The sequence below is a fragment of the Halyomorpha halys genome, unplaced genomic scaffold (assembly GCF_000696795.3).
Source record: "Halyomorpha halys isolate HHAL.00 unplaced genomic scaffold, Hhal_1.1 Scaffold194.1, whole genome shotgun sequence".
Taxonomy (NCBI): domain Eukaryota; kingdom Metazoa; phylum Arthropoda; class Insecta; order Hemiptera; family Pentatomidae; genus Halyomorpha; species Halyomorpha halys.
Window position 1 is genome coordinate 350500 of NW_027108392.1, and position 19610 is coordinate 370109.

Genomic DNA, 19610 nt, shown 5'->3' on the forward strand with positions numbered 1-19610 from the left:
GGCAGCATATATGAATAAAGTATTTCTCTCTAGTTCTATTACTTTCTTTTCGCTGGTTCACGTATAAAGTAACACACTTGGACAGGCAAAAAAAATCGATTAAGAAACATGGCGATAAAAGTATCGCCTCGAGAAGTGGAGACTAAGTGCAATATATCCTCCTGTAGAGTAGGCGTATTTAAACTGAAGAGGCGAATGAGGAAATGATTGATACAGATGGTTCCGAGCTAAGACAAATGCTTTAGGATCAACTTCTTACCGAAGCAGATTGACCAACGGCTGTCACTCCCTAACCTTTTGTTGTAACTTCCGTCCTCCAGAGAACTTTTTTTTTTTTGTTTAAACACTAGAATTTTTGTTTTTTGGAACTATTTATTGTCGTATTTCATCGAAAATGATAATTTGCAAGGTTATAAATAAGAAATGTTACCATCAAAAATAACAACGTAATAGACGATGAACCACTAAAATTTTTATCAACCTTAGCTCAGGAAAACTAGTGATTCTAATAATAAATAATGAATATAAATGTAATATAGAACTAAGATCATAAAAGTAAGATATAAGAATCTTGCCCATTCGTTGTGTATATCATAGCAAATATTATACGCCCATTAAATATAATTTGAGTACATAAAAACAAAACGATGAAGCACATTTTGAATAAAATCCTATATGAAATTCACAATTTAATAATACTGTAAGTTTATCACTAATATAAGTTATTTTCTATTTTCTTTGATTAATTAATGTTTTGATATTATAGAATTAATTCATACAAACAGCGATATATAAGCATCACGTATTATATATAAAATGTTATGTATTGACAATACCGGGTTGAGAACAAAGTTAAATTTAATTAAATAGGTACTCTCATTATTGGTAATTGCCGGCTCATAAATACGTTGTTTGCGATAAGAAACCTGGGGCCTGTTTCATAATAAAGTACAAACTAATACTATTAGTCTTGTCGACTTAACTTAACACAATTACACTGACTTGTACTTTAGTACTTTTTAACTCCTATAATATCACTAATAGTCCTCCCTGTTATGAAAAAAAAAGTATTAGTGTAATTACCACGTTGTTTCTATACTTGTATTTTGAACTAATAATGTTAGCTTTCATTATGAAACAGGCCCAGGCCAATTTGGTATTAAATAAATAAAAAAAGATATTACAATTTAAAAAGCTGGTCCTTAAAGAGTTTCTGGAAAATAATCCCAGAAAAGGGGGGGCAAGTACACCCTCTTTACCTTATTTGAACACGCCAAAGTACCCCGGTATTCCTGTGATGAATAGATTTTAACTTAAATTACAGCAGCTTTTGATCGAGTCTGGTACCCAGGACTGTTATACAAGATCTGTAAAATCCTATCCCCTACATAATTCCTCATTATCCGTTCTTATCTCTCCGACAGATTATTTCAAGTAAATCGCAACCGCGCTTATTCATCCCTATTCCGTCAGTCTGCTGGCGTACCTTAGGGTAGTATCCTAGGTCCTATTATATATACAGTTTTTGCAGCTCACATCCCAACCCATTCTCATACTATTCTAACCACATATGCCGATGACACATGTATATTGTGAGTGAACAATGATCCTTACGTTGTATCCCAAACCCTCCAATCCCACATCACTACCTTGAAGAATGGTGCCAAAACTAGAGGATTAAAATAAATTCCAATAAATCAATCACATTTACCCTTCGTCGTAAACCATTGACCTCTTGTCCCACAGTATCGTTTAATAATATCCCACTTATTCCTGTCGAACAGATCCGTTAATTAGGGCTACATCTGGACAAACGACTGACATGAAATCCTCATACAAGACTGATTCCGATTCCGACTATTACAACCTTTACTAGACAAACGGTCCAAACTGCCAATCCATTACAAAAGACTGATCTACATGACTACTATAAGGCCTATCTGGATATACGGAGTTGAGCTTGGGGCTCTACTAAACCATCAAATTCCTCCCGAATCCAATCCCTACAGTCCAAAATCCTTCGTAAAATCCTTAATGCTCCTTACTTTGTCACGAATCAAGTCATCTATCAGGACCTCAATGTCTCATATGTTTCCGATTTGGCCAGAACCAAATAGCAATCCTTCCATGATAAACTTCTCAATCACCCAAATCCATTTGTTTCCAACCTAGCTTCTTCTTCATTACCTAATAATCCTCCTAGACGTATGAAAAGAAGATGGCCTCGAAATCTTCTCCTCTACAAATGTTATTGGAGTTCTATCAATGGGTAGATTCTCCACATGTTTGAATCATGTCACTATGTCACCTATAGCAAATTTACTTGTTGTATATATTTTTAAACAATTGTAAATAACAATAAATAAATTATTAAAAATAAAAATTACGGCAGATCTATAGTGTACCTTTTTTATCTTGTATGTACCTTTTTTATTTATGTATGTGGTTCTTCTGAAAAGGAAAAACATTAAACATAAATAATTGTCTCACGAGAGGCATAACACATTAACATGAATCCATAATACAGTTTTCTACTTTCAACTAATTAATTTAAACATTAAATTTAGTACACACTGTAATTATTATAAGAACTAAATGTAGTTACAACTGATCTATCTTGTTAACTTATGCGACTTTCTAACGAAGCTGGACAGGAGGGTACCTTGTACAAGCACAGGACTTGAGAACTCATAGTTGAGCTACTCTAGCCTGATATATAGTAGTTATGATAACACAGTATATTCTAGAATTTCCAGAGATAAGGCAAGTTGGTGCAGAGCCTCTTTTTGCTCAAGTGTTTTTGTCCCTCAGATTACATATGGCTGCCGCCCCCCGCAAGAAGCCAGAACCCCCAACGGTTCGGAATATTAAACTTGAACCTAGACTACCATAAATTGTTTACCGATCCTTACCCGTACCTTAGGGAGAGAGTATATGAAAAAAAAAGCTTTCAATTTGATCGATGGCGACTTATTTTTAGTGCGTATGACAGAAAAAAAATTCTAATATTATATTCAATTCGAAAACTCTACAATTTATCCCCAAGCATGCATACAATTTTGGCGAAATTGAATCTCGCACTAAATACAGAACAATAATTGAGTACAATTATCTATTATTATTTGTACATTCCCGAACCTGTATTAATTCGCCTGATAAATTCAACTATATTTACTTGAAAGTAAGAAATTAGAAAACAGATAAATGTTGCTAATTTTATTTTTGAAAACTTTGGCATACGATTTGAGTGTTTAGATGAATATAGGACCTAAACAAGCTTAGTTCAATTACTACAGAATAGACAACAGTGGTTTAAACACGAGTCCTTTAATACATAGGTTGCAATATAAAATTAAAACTTTTAAGTATAACTATACCCTTTCTATCTTAATCGAACAAATTAAAATGCCGGGTATTCCTATGAAATTAGCTTTTTTACTTTCACATCTATCAGGATAAGAAGAGCTACGTCACAACGCAAGACAAACAGATGTGCAGAACGCATTTTTCAAACCACCTTGTGGATTAGTTATTTGGAGCCCAATTTCAAAGATAGTGGTGAATTTTCAGGTAGTATTTCATTGAATTGTCATGTTACATCCCGGTTTGACTGTGATCTGAGACTCAAACTTAACTAACATTCTTGTTGAATATATTTCCTTTCACAAAACTATATATGGTAAACACAGTAAGGCGGTATGGTATTATGATCGTGAAAAATTTCGAATTCAAGCTTTAGGGGTATATATACGTTTTGAGGAACCCTGAGTCCCCCAATCAAGGCTCCAAAACGGGCTCCTACCGCAAAAAGTAATTTCGCACGAAAATAAAATTAGTAATCTTATTACAAAAACGTCTTCTACTCGGCCTAAACGGATGCAGAACACGGACAAGGTACAGTCCCATCGGTAAGGGACTCCATCGATAGCTGGTCTGTACCACAGTTTTAGAAAATGTTCCCAAAATAAAAATTAAACACAACACTTTTCCCTAAAAAAAGAACATTGTATAATAAGATGAAACAGAATATTTTTTTGATTATTCACAGCAGTGGTATGCGCAAGCCAGTGCGCACTCTACTCCAAACGGGGTGCGTGTTCCAGAAAAGGCGAATAAGTGGGGATAAAAAAAAAAAAGGTTCCTGAATTAGGTGTAGTTACCGAGTGATCGTTAGTGATTTAGTTTTCCTTTTCTCCGTCGTAAACTTCTGCCCTCCTGTCCTACAGTATCCTTTCTAAATACTCCACTAACGCCTGTTGAACAGATTCGATACTTAGGACTCCATCTTGACAAGAGACTTACTTGGAATTCACACACAAGACTGAAACGACAAGAAACTGCACGTAGATTCCGATTGCTACAACACTTACTTCACAAACGCTCTAAACTTCCCATTCACTACAAAAAATTAATATACACTACGATAATCAGACCAATTTGGACATATGGAATTGAGCTCTGGGACTCCACCAAACCATCAAATTCTTCCCGAATCCAATCGTTACAATCCAAAATCGTACGTAAAATCCTTGATGCTCCTTATTACGTCACAAATAAGCTCATTCACAAAGACGTTAACATCCCATTCGTTGCAGATTTGACCCAAAACAAGATATGCGTCTTTTCATTCCAAACTCCTTAACCATCCTAACCCATTAATTCTTAATCTTTCATTCTTAACAATCCCTTATAATCCTCCGAGGCGTCTGAAAAGAAGATGGCCACGGGACCTTCTAATTTAAATTAATGTTTGAACCACCCATTGGTGGTACCTTCCCAAGATTTTCTATTTGTATGTGAAACATACAACACATTTACCTATTGTATTATTTTGTACAGTTGTAAATTACATTAAATAAATAATTTAAAAAAAAAATTCCTTTAGGTCTTGTTAATTCTGTAAGAGGGACATTTTTCATTTTCTTTGAAGATCTTAGGAATGAGGAAAATATATACTTCTTTATATAATTTTGAAATGTTATTTCTTCAATAGAAGAATTGGCAAGAGTGGTCTAAGTGCTTTGTTTAATAATAAAATACCAAAATAAGATAATTCAATACACTTGTTGAATACTTACGATGATTTAGAAAAATAATATTTTTTATATCGATTAATTAATTTATAATTAGTTAAAACTACCGTATGTACGCTAATTAATTCTATAAAAATTATTTAATTCAAAATAAATAGAAGCAAGAAATTATAAGTCCCAACTATTTTTTAACGCCCAATATTTCCCTTTTCTCCGCCGTCCAGAAGAGATACTGAAGAGCAAGTAACTTTCTTTGACCATGCTGAAACTGCACTGAATAGGGACCACTTTGTCCACTTTCATCGAGTCAAAGAGTAGCTCAACTTCTCATGTCTTGGTCACTTCTTAATCGCTGCTCTTTCTATGTCCTCCTTAAAATGTTGGATGTTTAGAGGTCGGTTATGTTCAGGTCAATCATTTTTCGTTATTTTTAGTTCAAATTGTCTCATTATAATTTTAAAATTTCCTACCTCCAACTTCAACAAGTCTTCCATATCTGAACATTTGAAAGTGATATTTTCCTTCTCAGCAGTATATGATTTCTGTACCTCGGTAGATAGGATTCCATTGTTCATTGTTCTGAATATGATCTGATCTCATCACTGGATAAGGGAAAGTATTTAATTGGAAGATGTTTGATTGACCCAGTGTAATATATAAAACGAAGATGATCTCGGTGCGGTCAAAAGAACTGAAATAGTAATAAAACTATTTAAATAAGAAAACATATCACATAAAATAAAAACAAACTAAGGTGTGGCTAAATATGATAATGTGAAAATTGATATAAAAATGAATAAAATAAATTAAAGAGAATAAAATTAAGATGTACAGTGAAAAGTATAAATAAACAATAATTATAAAAAAGTATTAGGAAATTAATGAAAACGGAAATAATAAATAAAAAAGTAGATAAAAAATATGGGAAATAAGAATAAAGGTTAAGAATAAAAAAAATAATGAAACCAGGACCAACAGGATTTACGTATGAAAGTAAAAATATAAAATAATGCAGAAATAAATTTAATATTAGGAAATTTAAGAAAATATTAAATATAGGCAGACACCAAATGAATAAAAAAATGAAAATGGATACAATAAATATAATATAATGAAGGAAATAAAAAATTGAAAATAATAAATGTAAGTATAAAGTGGAAGTATCAGAAGAATATAAAGTAAAGATAAATATCCATCTTTTATAATTTATATTAATAAATTTTATCTGTATTTTATAATCATCTGATACTTCCGTCTAATTCATACATTTATTACTTTATAATTAATACTTTTATGATATAAATTTACAACACATTTGTACCTCTGTTTAATTTTCTATATTTTATTTTCTTCACTATGTTATATTACTTTATCCATTCTTTGAATTTTATTTCATTTTTCTCTTTTATAAATGTACATAATTTTATATAATTTATTCCCTTTATTATGTATATTATCGTTTGGTGTCTGCCTATATTTAATATTTTCTAATAATATTGACCATCTTCCTTTTGGAAACTACTAAATCAATTTTCTTTATTTATTTTGTTATGTTTACCATTTCCTTTTAATACGATTGTTTCACAGAAAATTTATATAAGTTTTTGTGTATATATATAATCGTTTTCTGTTTGCAATAAATCATTGATGACGGGTTTTAACTATAGAACATTCTCAACGACTGAACTATTTTTTAATCATTGCAACGAATGGTAATAAATGTTTATAAACATCACTGGTAAAAAATATAACGCTGATTGAACATTAATATACTAATTATTAAGCACACCTAATACTTATGCAATCAATAATGATTAGCGTTGAATATTAGCCGTCATCGAGGTAATTGACCAGATTTACCATAGATTATTCCAAGTGAGTCCATTTGTATTAATCTGTTTTGGATGGATCAACATGCCAGATAATTGAATCAGTGGTCTGAAGTTTATGGAAATAGTCGACCGTTATAAACCCAAAGGTGGATATCAGTTTTAGCTCTACATTGTAATAATATTTTTTTAAAAATTATTAATTATTTAATACAAAATAAACATTAATCAACCTTAAAACCCTTGCTAAAAATAGTGAATTCATATCGAGTTGGTTCTTCCTCAACTTATTTTAGCTATTTTTATGAATAATTTTAATGAGATTTTTAAAAATATTTTATACCGATCACAATTCTTCTTTTTATTTAAATTATATTTTTATTATAATATTATTCAATTTTGTAAGAAGTCAATAAAATGTTTATATTGTAATATAGATAATTTTACATCCAAACAATAATACCTCTATTTCTCAAAATGAATATATTTGTTTTCTTTATTTACGTTTCAAAAGATTAATTTTTTAAAAAACTAAATCGTCTTCGCTGTTATGCTTCCCTACTCCCAAAGAAATCCATTTGTCACGTGAATACAAAAATTAATCAAAATAATAAAAAAAAAAATTCACAGTTAATACAGATGTCGAGCAAGCTTTTTTTTTTTTTTTTAATATCATAATTTTATATAGTTTTTAAATATCTTAAATTCTGTAAAATGAACCGGACTGTACTTCTCGGTTACAACTCACATGCAGAAAATTATTATGAAGCTTAAATTATTAACGGCAATTTTTCTTATGCTCTTGATGTTAAATAAGGCTGGTTTCGGAAAAACTGGATTAACTAAAAAATAATTTCGAATTAATTGGAAACTACACATTTTCTGCCACGTCATAGGTATTCATTTAAAGGATAATTTAATGCTTTACCAAACAAACATTGTCTATATCAGGCCAGTATTAGCAAAAGTTGAAACCTGTCTTAGCATATAAAAGAAAAGATTTCACTTACTCCTTGACTTATTAATCACTGTATCTCAAAAATGGCAAGCTGCTTAATAGTGCAGGTTCTATGGTGTGAATGTGCGATAAGGCTGGGTACCAAAAAAGAAGTTTAAAAAAAAAAATTGAAACGAAGAGGAAGAGGTATATCAAAATCGTCTCCTCGTTAATTCCTTGTACAATAATTTTTAAAAAAAATATGTTTATGGCGTCAGATATATCGATTATATGGTTTTCCAATACTTATACCGATCTCGTATATATAGAATATTTATGAGGGAAGGTTATTAAGCAATAACTTAAGTTTTATTAGAACTAATAAATGTTAACCTCATTCCTTTCTGAATTAAAACAGCGCTTGACGATATATGTTGGACTTGATGCGTACAATTTATCCAGCCCCCGCTGGTTATGACCGGTGAAGGTTTACTTGCAAGCGATCGCATTTTGACGGCTCTAATCTAACTAAAGCTATAATAACCAATAATATCTAATAAACCCAATAATTAGTATAACTTTACAGGATAACTGTTGTAAACTAAAGCCTACTGTCAAATAAAGGACCGAAATTAACCGCTTCTTCGTCAGAACTAACCAATATAACCATTTTTTTTTCAATTATATCGTACATCCAATATTAAACGTTATCACAATCAAATTTAATATCTACTGGCGACTGCTTTACAACTAACACATTGACACACTGTTGGGTAACTCGAAGTCTTGTAACTTCTAAGATTCTGATCATTCTTTGTCTAGAATAAAAGGTAGGGAAGAGAAAAGCCCCGGGGGAAAGGGTTGAAGAATGGACAGTAATAAATGAAACGGATTTAATCAAATAAATAGGACACTTGTTTAAAGTACTTGACGAGAAACCTAAAATAAGATAAGTTCGCATGGAATCGAGTATTTGTTAAGTAGAACAATATTTGCTAATTAGCACGAAGTCTAGCACCTACTGACATGATGATACACCCAAGGAACTGAGGGATATGTCTTTTCGTAATATGTCACAAGGGCCGCCCATAGCTCAGTGGTTAAGACACAGTCTTACCAATTTGATGTCTATTGGCGGTGCCGGTTCGAATCCGGCCTGGGGCGTTGACTTTTTTCATTGCGTGACGGTCTCACAAAATGAAGAACTTTGACCCCCAACCATGGTTAGGCAGTATAATAGGACTCCGATGGGAGTCTTGGCCGAAAAAAAAAAAAATGTCACATTTTAATCATCTATAAATGCATATTAGTGTCGTATATATTAGTATCGTAGTAATTATATTAGTGTCGTACTTGTTTTTTATATAGTGAATAAAAAACAAGTACGACACTAAGACAGTAGATAAACGATTTCTCTTGCTAACACTAAGGAGGATATAAAGTATTCGGCGAGATTTAAGAAGGCAAACGGTTAAAAGTGAATGGGAGGCTCGTGACACCAAATCTATAAGCCAACCAATTCCTCCACCACAAGTGTCCTCACCCAACACTTCTTGTTCGGCAACCTTGTACCCAAGCCATGTATATGTTTAAGAATGAACGTTGAGAACTATTAAAATACAATTTCACCTCTTACCCGTATAACAAGTGAGTAGGATAACTGAATCGGCAAAGCGCTAAAAACTTGTATCCCGTCTAAAGAATTCAGGCAGGAAGGGGAAGAAAATTTATTTTATATTTAATCAGTTGTGGATTGGGAAATATCTTAGGGCGCACTCAGCCTCTATAAAGTGTGAATACAGTCCTCTCTATATGGGTCGAGGGATAAACGTAAATTGAGCGTGGTCGATCTGACTACATCACTTGTTTACATATCAGTAGGTCAAGAAAAAATACGTTGCTACTGAGTGCTGAAACCAGAGCTCTTAATGGCTTGTAGCAGTACAGTTCAAGGATTACCAGTTTTTAAAAACGGTAAAATAAAATGTTATACAGCGATATAAGGGCCAATTGAAGGATTTAAATCATATAGTGGAATTATTTAAATTAGGAAATTTTAAGGTTACGTATACACATACATATGACACCCCATATATGTTTTTTTGTTTAGCTACGGACAGAACATTTGGTTTCGTTTAGGTCACACAGTACATGCTTAAAGAGATACTTAGTTAATATCAATAAATGGACTGACCGATATTATAAAAAGACAATAAAAGAAGGTTACTTGTTGACTGAGCAGCCATCAATATTTGATGCTAAGGCGGAGGCGACAGGAGGGGGGAGAGAGGAGGAGAGAAGGGGGGGTGTAATCTGCCCCCCGTTATCAGAGTCCCTTTGTTAAGTGTGCTCCCATTGTTCTCTGTCACCATTGTCCGAACCATTACAGGTTCCACTCCCTCTACAATTTGCTGGACCAACACCATCTCCTCTCCTCTACTCATATTCCCTATATCTTTCTTGCCCGTTCGTAATTTATAGTAGATTCCTCCCTTACCGATGTCTTGAGGATTAACAATACTCTACTATCGTTACGACTTTCATATTAGTCAAAATATAAATACGACCTGATGCTTCGAAATTCCGTTTATTCTGGGACACTAGGCCCCCTGAGAATAACAATGAAGGAAAATTTGAGCAGCATTTGTCTGATACATTATGTGAGGTTAGATAAAAAAAAATTATATAAGTAAAATAAAAACAAGAGATGAAAAAAAAGACACAAATTTATTTATTTAGCTATGCATGGATATTTATTATTTACAAGTACAAGTATACGTTTGATTGATAATCAAGCAGATGGGTATATAATTGATGTTTGGATGACAAGGAAACTAAACGAATAAATATGGGTAAGAAATTCCAAAATGAGGTAGTTCAAACGACAAAGTATTTTTCAAAGCAAGCAATTTGGTGGGAAGGGATGTAAGAGATGTAGTTACGTTGAGATCTTGTATTAACCAGGTGGATAGATATACGAAGGGTGAAGTCAATTATATAGAATAGTTTTTCAGTTCTTAAAGAATAGAATATAAATGCGCCAAGAAAGTATTGTCTTTGGATATTAGGAGAAACCTAACTCAGAATAAAAGAGAGAGAGATATGAGAACTCCTGGGAATACCTAATATGTATCCTATGATACAGTTCAATTATCTTTTTCAGCCTCATATCGTATTCATCAAATAATCTATACACTAAGCATCCGTGGTCAAAGTAGAGAAGAATAAGGGAATATAATAGGAGATTACTTCAGGGAAATGAATCACGGAATCTTAGGAGCTCTAAAAAGATTGAGATGGTTATCAGGGTTTTTTTAGGAGGGAGGAATATGAGGGGTGCTAAGAAATATGGATATTCCATGTTAAATAACCGTTCGAAGGTGACTCTTAGCTTATATAAGGTGTTTTAAAACTGAATAGGTATGTTGTTGAGGTATAGTATGGAAGATGATTAAGGGCATGCTATGAACCAATGGAAATGCCATTGATTTTTTTTTTCTTTGGATTTAGGGTCAACTTAAATCATTAGTTAATGATTGCCACAAAAATGAACATTTTCGAGTTCAATTTTTGAGTATTATAAAAGTACTAGAATCAAAAAAAAAAATGGAGATGCTCTCAAGAACACTTAAGTTGAGATTCACTGTCCATTCATACAACATCTATTTAATTTATAAACAAATAAAAAGAAAGCAGAGCTGGACAGGACTATCAAGAGATGACAGTACTTTCAACCTAAGTTGTTTCGAAATATTCATGGAATAACATAAATATAACTTAAACCACCAAATTTGAAAATCAGTTAAGCTCAGCTATAACCCTTAGAAAAAACTGATTATTTTGAAATTAAATGCATTGAAAAGTCATATTCTTGTTCTGTCCAGGCACAATCTTTCCAACTTCAGTATTTGACAGATCTTTCCTGTGCAAAAAATATTAAACCAGTTTTCCTATCATATAATGAATAATTTGACCTTGAATAAGACATAGGCCTATTGGTTTCAAAACGCTTCATTAATTATCTTCCATACTACCAAATTACTATACCTCAACAACATAGCTTTTTCACTTTCAAAACACCATATATTACCTAAGAGTCACCTCCGATTTTTATATAAAGATGAGTTTAATATCTTATCTAATAAAAAATATTTCACCACTAACAAAATTACAATTTAAAATTTTTAGAAGCTCCAAAATTATAGATATAGCCTGTAACCAATGGCCGGGACATAAATTTTCTGTGACAATATACCTCCACTAATATGAGATAACACAGTTTCTTGAGGGCGTGATGTAGAAACGTTTTAACATAACAACTAAACATTTTCTCGTCTGGATTAGGAGGGTTGACATGGATATCTCATGCATAACGTGAACAACAAATCTAGATTTGTACCATTCACTCTTGGTAACCAATTGAATGGCCAGCTCTAATTGGAAAACGAAACCATTTTTATTTATTTTTAAGCAGCATTAATATCCATCAAAATAAAATAAGCACCGGTTAGTTAAAAATTCTACACATAAGCTAAACTAGGTTCAACACGTAAGCTGCGGTGTGTGAAATCTTTGAAATCCTTTACCAACCGGTTCGGTGCCGGATAACCTAAGGTAGTTAGTTATCAAGTACATCGGACGCCGGAGACCGATATAGGTACTAAGCGATACTGACATATTTTGGCGATACATGTAAACTAAATAAACTGTTCAATGCATCAATTGAATGTGGACTGATAACCGAATAATCGGTCTCCAGTATCTGATGCCGCTTATACGTTTTTTTTCTCCGCTCTTTATTTTGAGAAGCAGGTTTTAATTTAAGAAATGTAATGATTCAATCAATCAAGTTATTAGTAGCAGTATCGGACGGCATGGCCTGCTGATGTTCTTGCTTTTTCAATAACCGATCACATAATTGTTAAGAACTGAAATGCTTAATTAACGGGTGGCTTACAATTATTATATTTAGAGGTGACCGTTTCGCGCATAAATTTTATGCTAGGTTTTATGAGAGTCCGATAACGCACCGTAATAATAAAATCGCCTCTTAGTACAGTCAACAAAAGATTTACCTTAGAAAAGTAAAAACTATTTTTCTAAAAGGAGGGGAGGTGAGTTATTCTATGTATAGGTAACCAACCAACGCGAACCAAAATGGGCAGTTTGGGTTTTCATTCCGTGGGTGTGGGGGACACTAATTCGAGAAGTCTTAGGTACCTCAAAAATAATTGTAGTAGACTACCATATCTGCGGATGGCGTCTTGAAGAGAATCGGACACCAGCGTTGGTCATTTCTTCTAACACTAAGCACCACTCCAATTCCTTAGATATTGCTTTGACAGTTATTTTGTACTCACAATATTTATGACTATTCTCAATTAACCCCAAAGGACACTTTTATGTAAATACGGACCGATCACGATATGAGTCGCGGTATCTTAGTAAACGAGTACAAAGAGAAGTTCATATTTCTACGACATGGTAACATGCCCCTTTGCAACATAAATCGAACTTAATGATACTCACAATCTTCTCTTCAACCTCCACTCACAAGTATCTCAACGTGGTAAGACTCCGACCACATAGTCCAAAGACTCGTTGAGGATCTATTTATCTCTTAAGTAAACGGAAACCGAAAGCTGCTACCAACCTAAAATCATAACAATACTTTTTTAATTAAATTTGTACTTATAAATAACAAAATTCTAATAAACATCAACACTGTACTAGTACTAAAAAGTGTTAAGCTCGTACATTGGGATATCCGGTTGGCCACCATTGGTTCGACTAACCAAGTTCCTCGTTTTTTTTTCTGTGTGCGGAGGTTTACGAATCAAATCATAACGAGCTTTGGTCTTCCATCGAGTAGGAAAAGATGTGTTCGGTTCCCCGATGAACCTGTAGGTAGAGTTCAAGTAACCGTTGTTCTATCAGTGGAAATTCCACAAGTGAAAACAATCCATTGATTGAGTACTGTTAATGTTTGTGATATGGGTGATGATAATAAATTGTAAACATGAAACCATATTTAAAAAAATAAATCATTGAAGCCTTGCGCCAGTTCCTATGTTTACGGAAGACAAAAAGTATGAATAATAAAGACAGGAACCAGTGTAATCAATTTCTCTAATATTGTGATGTTAACCTGTTACATACATATATGTCAATAAAAACCAGAATCAAGTTAGTAAAAGCTTCCGAAGAGAGCTTGGAAGGATGGAAAATGAAGAACGAAAGGTGAAACGATCCTGGAGAACTTTTCTTTTCTTTCTGTCCATTTCAGTCATACAGAATTATTACCATGCAGATTACTGTAACCATAGTGTGAAAGTCATATTCATTCCTACGGTTCGCGACGAAATACATTTTAACCCATCCAAACAGGATTGGTGTTTCGATCCGGGCTGGGCGACTTCTGACTCTAGGTTGCTCAGGTGACATATGTATACTCTTGGCCACCACGTCCTCTGGCTCTGTCGAATGGTAGTTAGCATTTTCCACTGCTACGTGTAGAGGACCATGCTCCCGAACTTAGAAGCCGAAGGGACTCGGAAAACCGAGGAACCAGGTGTGTAGCGATATTTAGTTTTAAGTTGAGTAAATCCCATCATATCACCTTTACCCTTCGTTGTAAACCTAACGACTGTCCTACACTATCCCTTAATAATGTTGCTCTTACTCCTGTCGAACAGATCCGCTACCTTGGACTACATCTGGACAAACGACTAACTTGGAATCCACACACAAGACTGAAAATATAGGAAACTGCACGTCAATTCAAACTATTATAAACTTTTCTTGACAAAGGTCTAAAATTTCAATCCATTACAACATACTGATTTGCACGACTATAATAAGGCCTATCTGGGTATATGGAGTTGAGCTTTGGGGTTCCAGTAAACCTTCGAATTCCTCTCATATCCAATACTTACAATCCAAAATCCTCAATGCTACTTACTTCATCAAAAATAAAATCATCCATAACATCAAATTTACTTGATATATTTTTATGTAAATACAGTTGTAAATGTCAATTAAATTTTAAAAAAGTTGGGTTTGCGGGTAAGCAAAGGGAGTTCTCTAAGCTCTTCCCTATTCTCGGCTGCAGCTACAATCCTTTCGATTTAAACATGTAAAAATGCAGTAAATATAATCATTCACTATTTAGTTTTCTAGCAACCTGAAGATGGGGGATAACCCCGAAATGTCGTGATATGTGAAATAAATTGTTATATTTAAATAAGAAAGATTTTGTCATTCACCAATTTCATATTAATCATTTACTTAACTATGTCTTAAAATGCTATAGGTTTAGTTCTAGCAACTGGTTTACACATTGCAGAAACATATTACTGTTCAGTAAAAAAGTAAAGTAACTACGTATAACTTACTGCATATTTACTGTAAAAATGTCGATTTCTACAAATTTATACTCAGTGTAATTAAAATTGAAAATCCTTTGCAGTAAGTCTTGAGTACAATGTAAATTTTATCTAGATATGAATGCATTGTGTTCAAGTAAAGTTAAGATTTGTCAGTGATTGATAGAAGGATGAGAAAAAATAGTTAAACTGTCACATACTGCGTTTTTTAAGTTTTATTATTTTTTTTTTTTAATGTTTGGAAAAGTTGGTAATTAAAAATACAGTATCCAGTAATTTAGTAAGTACAGTAATTAGTAATTTTATGATTACTATTATTATTATTTTGTTAAATTATATAATTCAGCAATTTTTTTACTTTAAGAAAAAATTCAGAAAAAATAAGGATTGCTTTAATGATAAAGTTATTGTTCCAATTTTAAATTGTTGTGAGGCCAAGTAAATAAACTTCTAAGAAGGACTGGATACTAAGTTTTTCTTAATGAGGGGACAATACTTTTCTTACCTCCGTGATAAGGAAAGTAAAGAGAGCCAAGCACCTCCTATCAGGTGAACAGTTATGCTTAACCAATTTATTTGCTAGTAGTACAAAGATACAATAATTGTAATCCCATTCCATTTCTTAAGCTAAAACCAATAAATGTCCTTTAGAAACTACACTTCTAAATTATAAACCTAATAATCATCCAAAATGACCTTAAACTGTCTTGTAGATATGGGAAACATCTCAAAGGAATACAATAATCTTTATGGATTTGACTATATTTTGGAAAAAAAAAAATCCTGAGTTGAAACTTATGTCAAATGTCAAAATGTCCCGGTTTTAAACACACATTGGCTTGTAATGAAGTTCCAAAACATGAAGCTACACCAACTTCAAACTTTTCTAAAAACCAACTCCTTGTTCTAAAAAAAATAGACTGCTAGAGTTAAACTAACTATATTCAGATAATATATCTACATATCATATCTATATCCAACCTATATTCAGAACAGCCTTTTCTCTAAGATAATTCAAAATAAAAACAAATCTTTTAAAATCGATTTTTGAAAAATTCATTTCACATGCAAAGAGCTGTTATGTTTCAAAGAGAAAAAGAAAAAGAAAGAAAAAAAATAAAATATTTTCTTACATACTTGGTTTGGATTACTTCTGGCTTAAAACTTCTGTTTCATGTTTAAAATTGAACGAAATAAACTCAATTATGAAATCAAACAATATATAATACCGTTTACTTAAATTAAATAACCTCTTCGGTTTTAAGTTTTTTACAAAATCAACGACTTAATCTTCAATCTATAGGATGTAAACATAAAAAAGATGAAATTAAAATAACAAAAGTCGTCTAAAGTTCTATTGATAATAACAAATCCTTTCCTTAAGAATGCTGTTGGGGTGTTCATTATTCTCCTAAAATGTTCGAGCACTGTTTCTGTTTGTTAAACTAGGAAGTATTTGCAGTTATTAGCTAGCCTCTGAAACACAATAAATAAAATATATTAAAAAATTTGAATTGAAGTACCTTCAATCCTACTCTTAATACCTCCATTCTCAAAAGCCATGCCAAAAATGCACTATTGTGTGCAACCCGTAGCAAGACGATCATATAGATGGATATAAAACGTTTACCATTTTTCATTGAACTCTTTTATATTCCATTTATTTGTGATTTATTCCTGTTGTGAAATAAAATCTAAATGAATGATATAGTAAGAATTCCCTCAACAACAAAGTTCCTACACAAATTAATTAAATTGAAGTTGAGAAGAAATATCTAATTATTGGAAGAAAGCGTTTTCTAAACTTCCTATAATAAGATAACACAATCTTGGAGTAAAAATTAAATAACTGTAACCTAAAATGAAAATAAAAGGAAACCTCAAATTACAGGCTTACTATACCTTGTCATATCCTATTATCTATGTGATATGACAATCATAAATGAACAAAAAAAAAAAAAATCAATAGAATTTATCTCTTTAGAAAATAATTTTAATACGCTGACGTTTTAAAACAATCATATTTTTAAATAATATCTACACTATTTTAGACCTGAAAAATCTACAATTGCAAAAAAATGTCCATTCTTTTTCATTAAAAATGATTATAAAAAAAAAATTTTCAAAATAAGAAAAAAAAAACAGTTCTCAGAAACGCTAAAAACATATTTTCTATTTCTATATGATTGCCAAAATTGTAAGATGAATAGTCAGTCATATTGGACCTTCAACTAATTTAGTTTTAGATTTTTTTGTTTTGTTTTTTGCATATGTATAGGGAAATTAAAATCTATTCACTCCAAACGTAATATTAGGGCAAATCGTTCTGGAGTTTTAAGAGGTAATGTTTAGTAAGGTACGCCTCAAATTTGGCTTGATCCTCTTCGACGATACTGAAAGGTAATTGATATATTTTATCAGTAGATTTATAAGAAATAGTAGTTATTTTACTTCCTTCTTTGGCAGAAGCTTACAAAAATTATTTTACTCCTGTCGGTACACAAATCATTTATCATTTGCTATCGTTGTTTGATATATTCTATTTTTCAATTTGTGGTTAGCTACTAATGTATATTTTTCAAGTTTAAAGACCAGAATATGAGTAAATAAAAAACTCACAGCACAGCTCACAACACAATAATACATGAGCAGAAACCTCCTGCTTTATATTGTGAGAAACTAATCGTAGAGCATATCTTATGATTGAAACCTTTCAAATTCAAAAGGTCATTATGTTTTCCCCAAGTAGAGTACTGGATGAGTCGAAAAGATAACCAGCAGACATAATTACATTACCATACTTAAATATCTTAACAAATATTTTCTATTTTTGGAAAATGGACAAGGGGGAGTGGTTCCCCTCCCGCCTCCCACCCCATTAATTTAAAAACTAAAAATTGGGATACTTGAGATATGAGAACCTACTTCAGACCAAGAAAATTGCAATAAAACAATTAACCCAGAGATAAGCTTTAGAACCAATGCTAATACCTCTAAAGTTAAGAAACTGATTTTTTATAATTTGTTTAAATGGGAAAAAAAGTTGTCAAGTGTCAACATTCGCAACAGGCATGAGAAAAGTTTAAACAAAAAAGTATTGGTAAAATTAATATACTTGGTAAATTTAAAATGTGTAAGAAAAATATTCAAATTTTTTCTATTAGCCGACATGAATACAGAAAAATCGTCAAATAAATAAAGGGCATTTTCTAATAAGAGCAAAATTGCATATTAAATAAGACTGGGGAGAAAAATATATGAGATTCCTTAGAATTTTATGGAATAAACTGTTACGTTCATCCAGTGATGGTAGAATTTAAAAGCGATTGTGATTACCCAATATATTTACCAAGATTTTGTCCATACCACCATTCCTGTCTTCTGAATTTTAATAGACTAACAAAAAAGTACTACAAATCTCCTTAAAAATAAAATTTAGAACACTCCTTTTTCGAAACCGGTAAAAATTAAGTTTTCATCAATTTTCTTAATTCTAGTTACAGTACCTTCGTTTCTGAATATCCTTACTCATCGCTTAAGTCAAACACTAAAAATACCACTATCATTCCACATTTCACACAGTTATTTCGGAAGTAATGCATCAAAGCTCTCCAAGAAACCAAACTGCTACTGGTTTTATTACTACTCATGTTCATTGAATCACGTTATTGGCCAGTTAATCACGGTTACGCAGTATATAAAACAGGAGAAATGGCGAAAAACCAAGATAAAATGACAGTGAGCGAATTAAGAATTGAAAGTTATTTTAAAAAAAAAATATTTTAAACACCATAACTACAAGCTAATAACGTAGCAATGAGCAAAATAAAACAACAACGGCAGAACCCACGTGACTTCGCGGACCAATAGTAATATTGGCCAATGGAAATCTGATTTTTCAGGCCGTGACAGGATGTCAACCCGGATATCGAGTTGACCCTTTTAGCAGGAAGAAAATCGTAAATTAAGAACTGATAAGGAATTATACTATTGGTAATTCTCTTAATATGTATTTTTCAATAAATGGATCTGTTTTACACAATTACGACAAATAAGAAAGATGTGACGTAATGTTTATAATTTAATTTTAAAACGCTATTTTTTACTGAGTCTAATTCCTTTTAAATTACTATTTTACTCGTGGATAATATAGTTAACAGTTTCACTGCCAACATTTTTGAACAATAGTTTTAACTATTTCACTAACAATATTTTTGAACAATAGTTTTAACCTGGAGTCATCGTTTCGTGTTCACACGCACCCTAGCGGACAACAGCTGTTTTATGTTGATGTATATTATCTCGGTTTGGCGGTTATTGGAAAAATACTTGGTTATCAGTTGTTCCTTTTTTCTTTTTTTTTCTTTCGTTTTAGCCAGATGATTTTAAATGTTCAAATTATCGAAATAACCTGTTTTCGGTTTGG

General features: G+C 32.1%; 1 protein-coding gene and 1 long non-coding RNA gene across 4 annotated transcripts in view; one reads left to right on the forward strand and one right to left on the reverse strand.

Moving 5' to 3' along the window:
• Positions 1-19610, forward strand: part of LOC106679312 (uncharacterized) — a 67464-nt gene that overhangs the window by 28866 nt on the left and 18988 nt on the right. The gene's annotated exons all lie outside the window — the stretch shown is intronic.
• On the reverse strand, positions 5155-19015 carry LOC106679313 (uncharacterized). Of its 3 annotated transcripts, none has more exons than XR_010843222.1 (4): positions 18691-19015; positions 16318-16660; positions 13329-13452; positions 5155-5724 (listed from the first exon to the last, which is right to left on the reverse strand). It is a non-coding gene; the product is annotated as an uncharacterized lncRNA (long non-coding RNA). The 3 variants fall into 3 exon arrangements; XR_010843221.1 differs by having other exon boundaries at positions 16322-16660; positions 18691-19013; XR_010843223.1 differs by lacking the exon at positions 18691-19015 and adding an exon at positions 17087-17231 and having other exon boundaries at positions 16322-16660.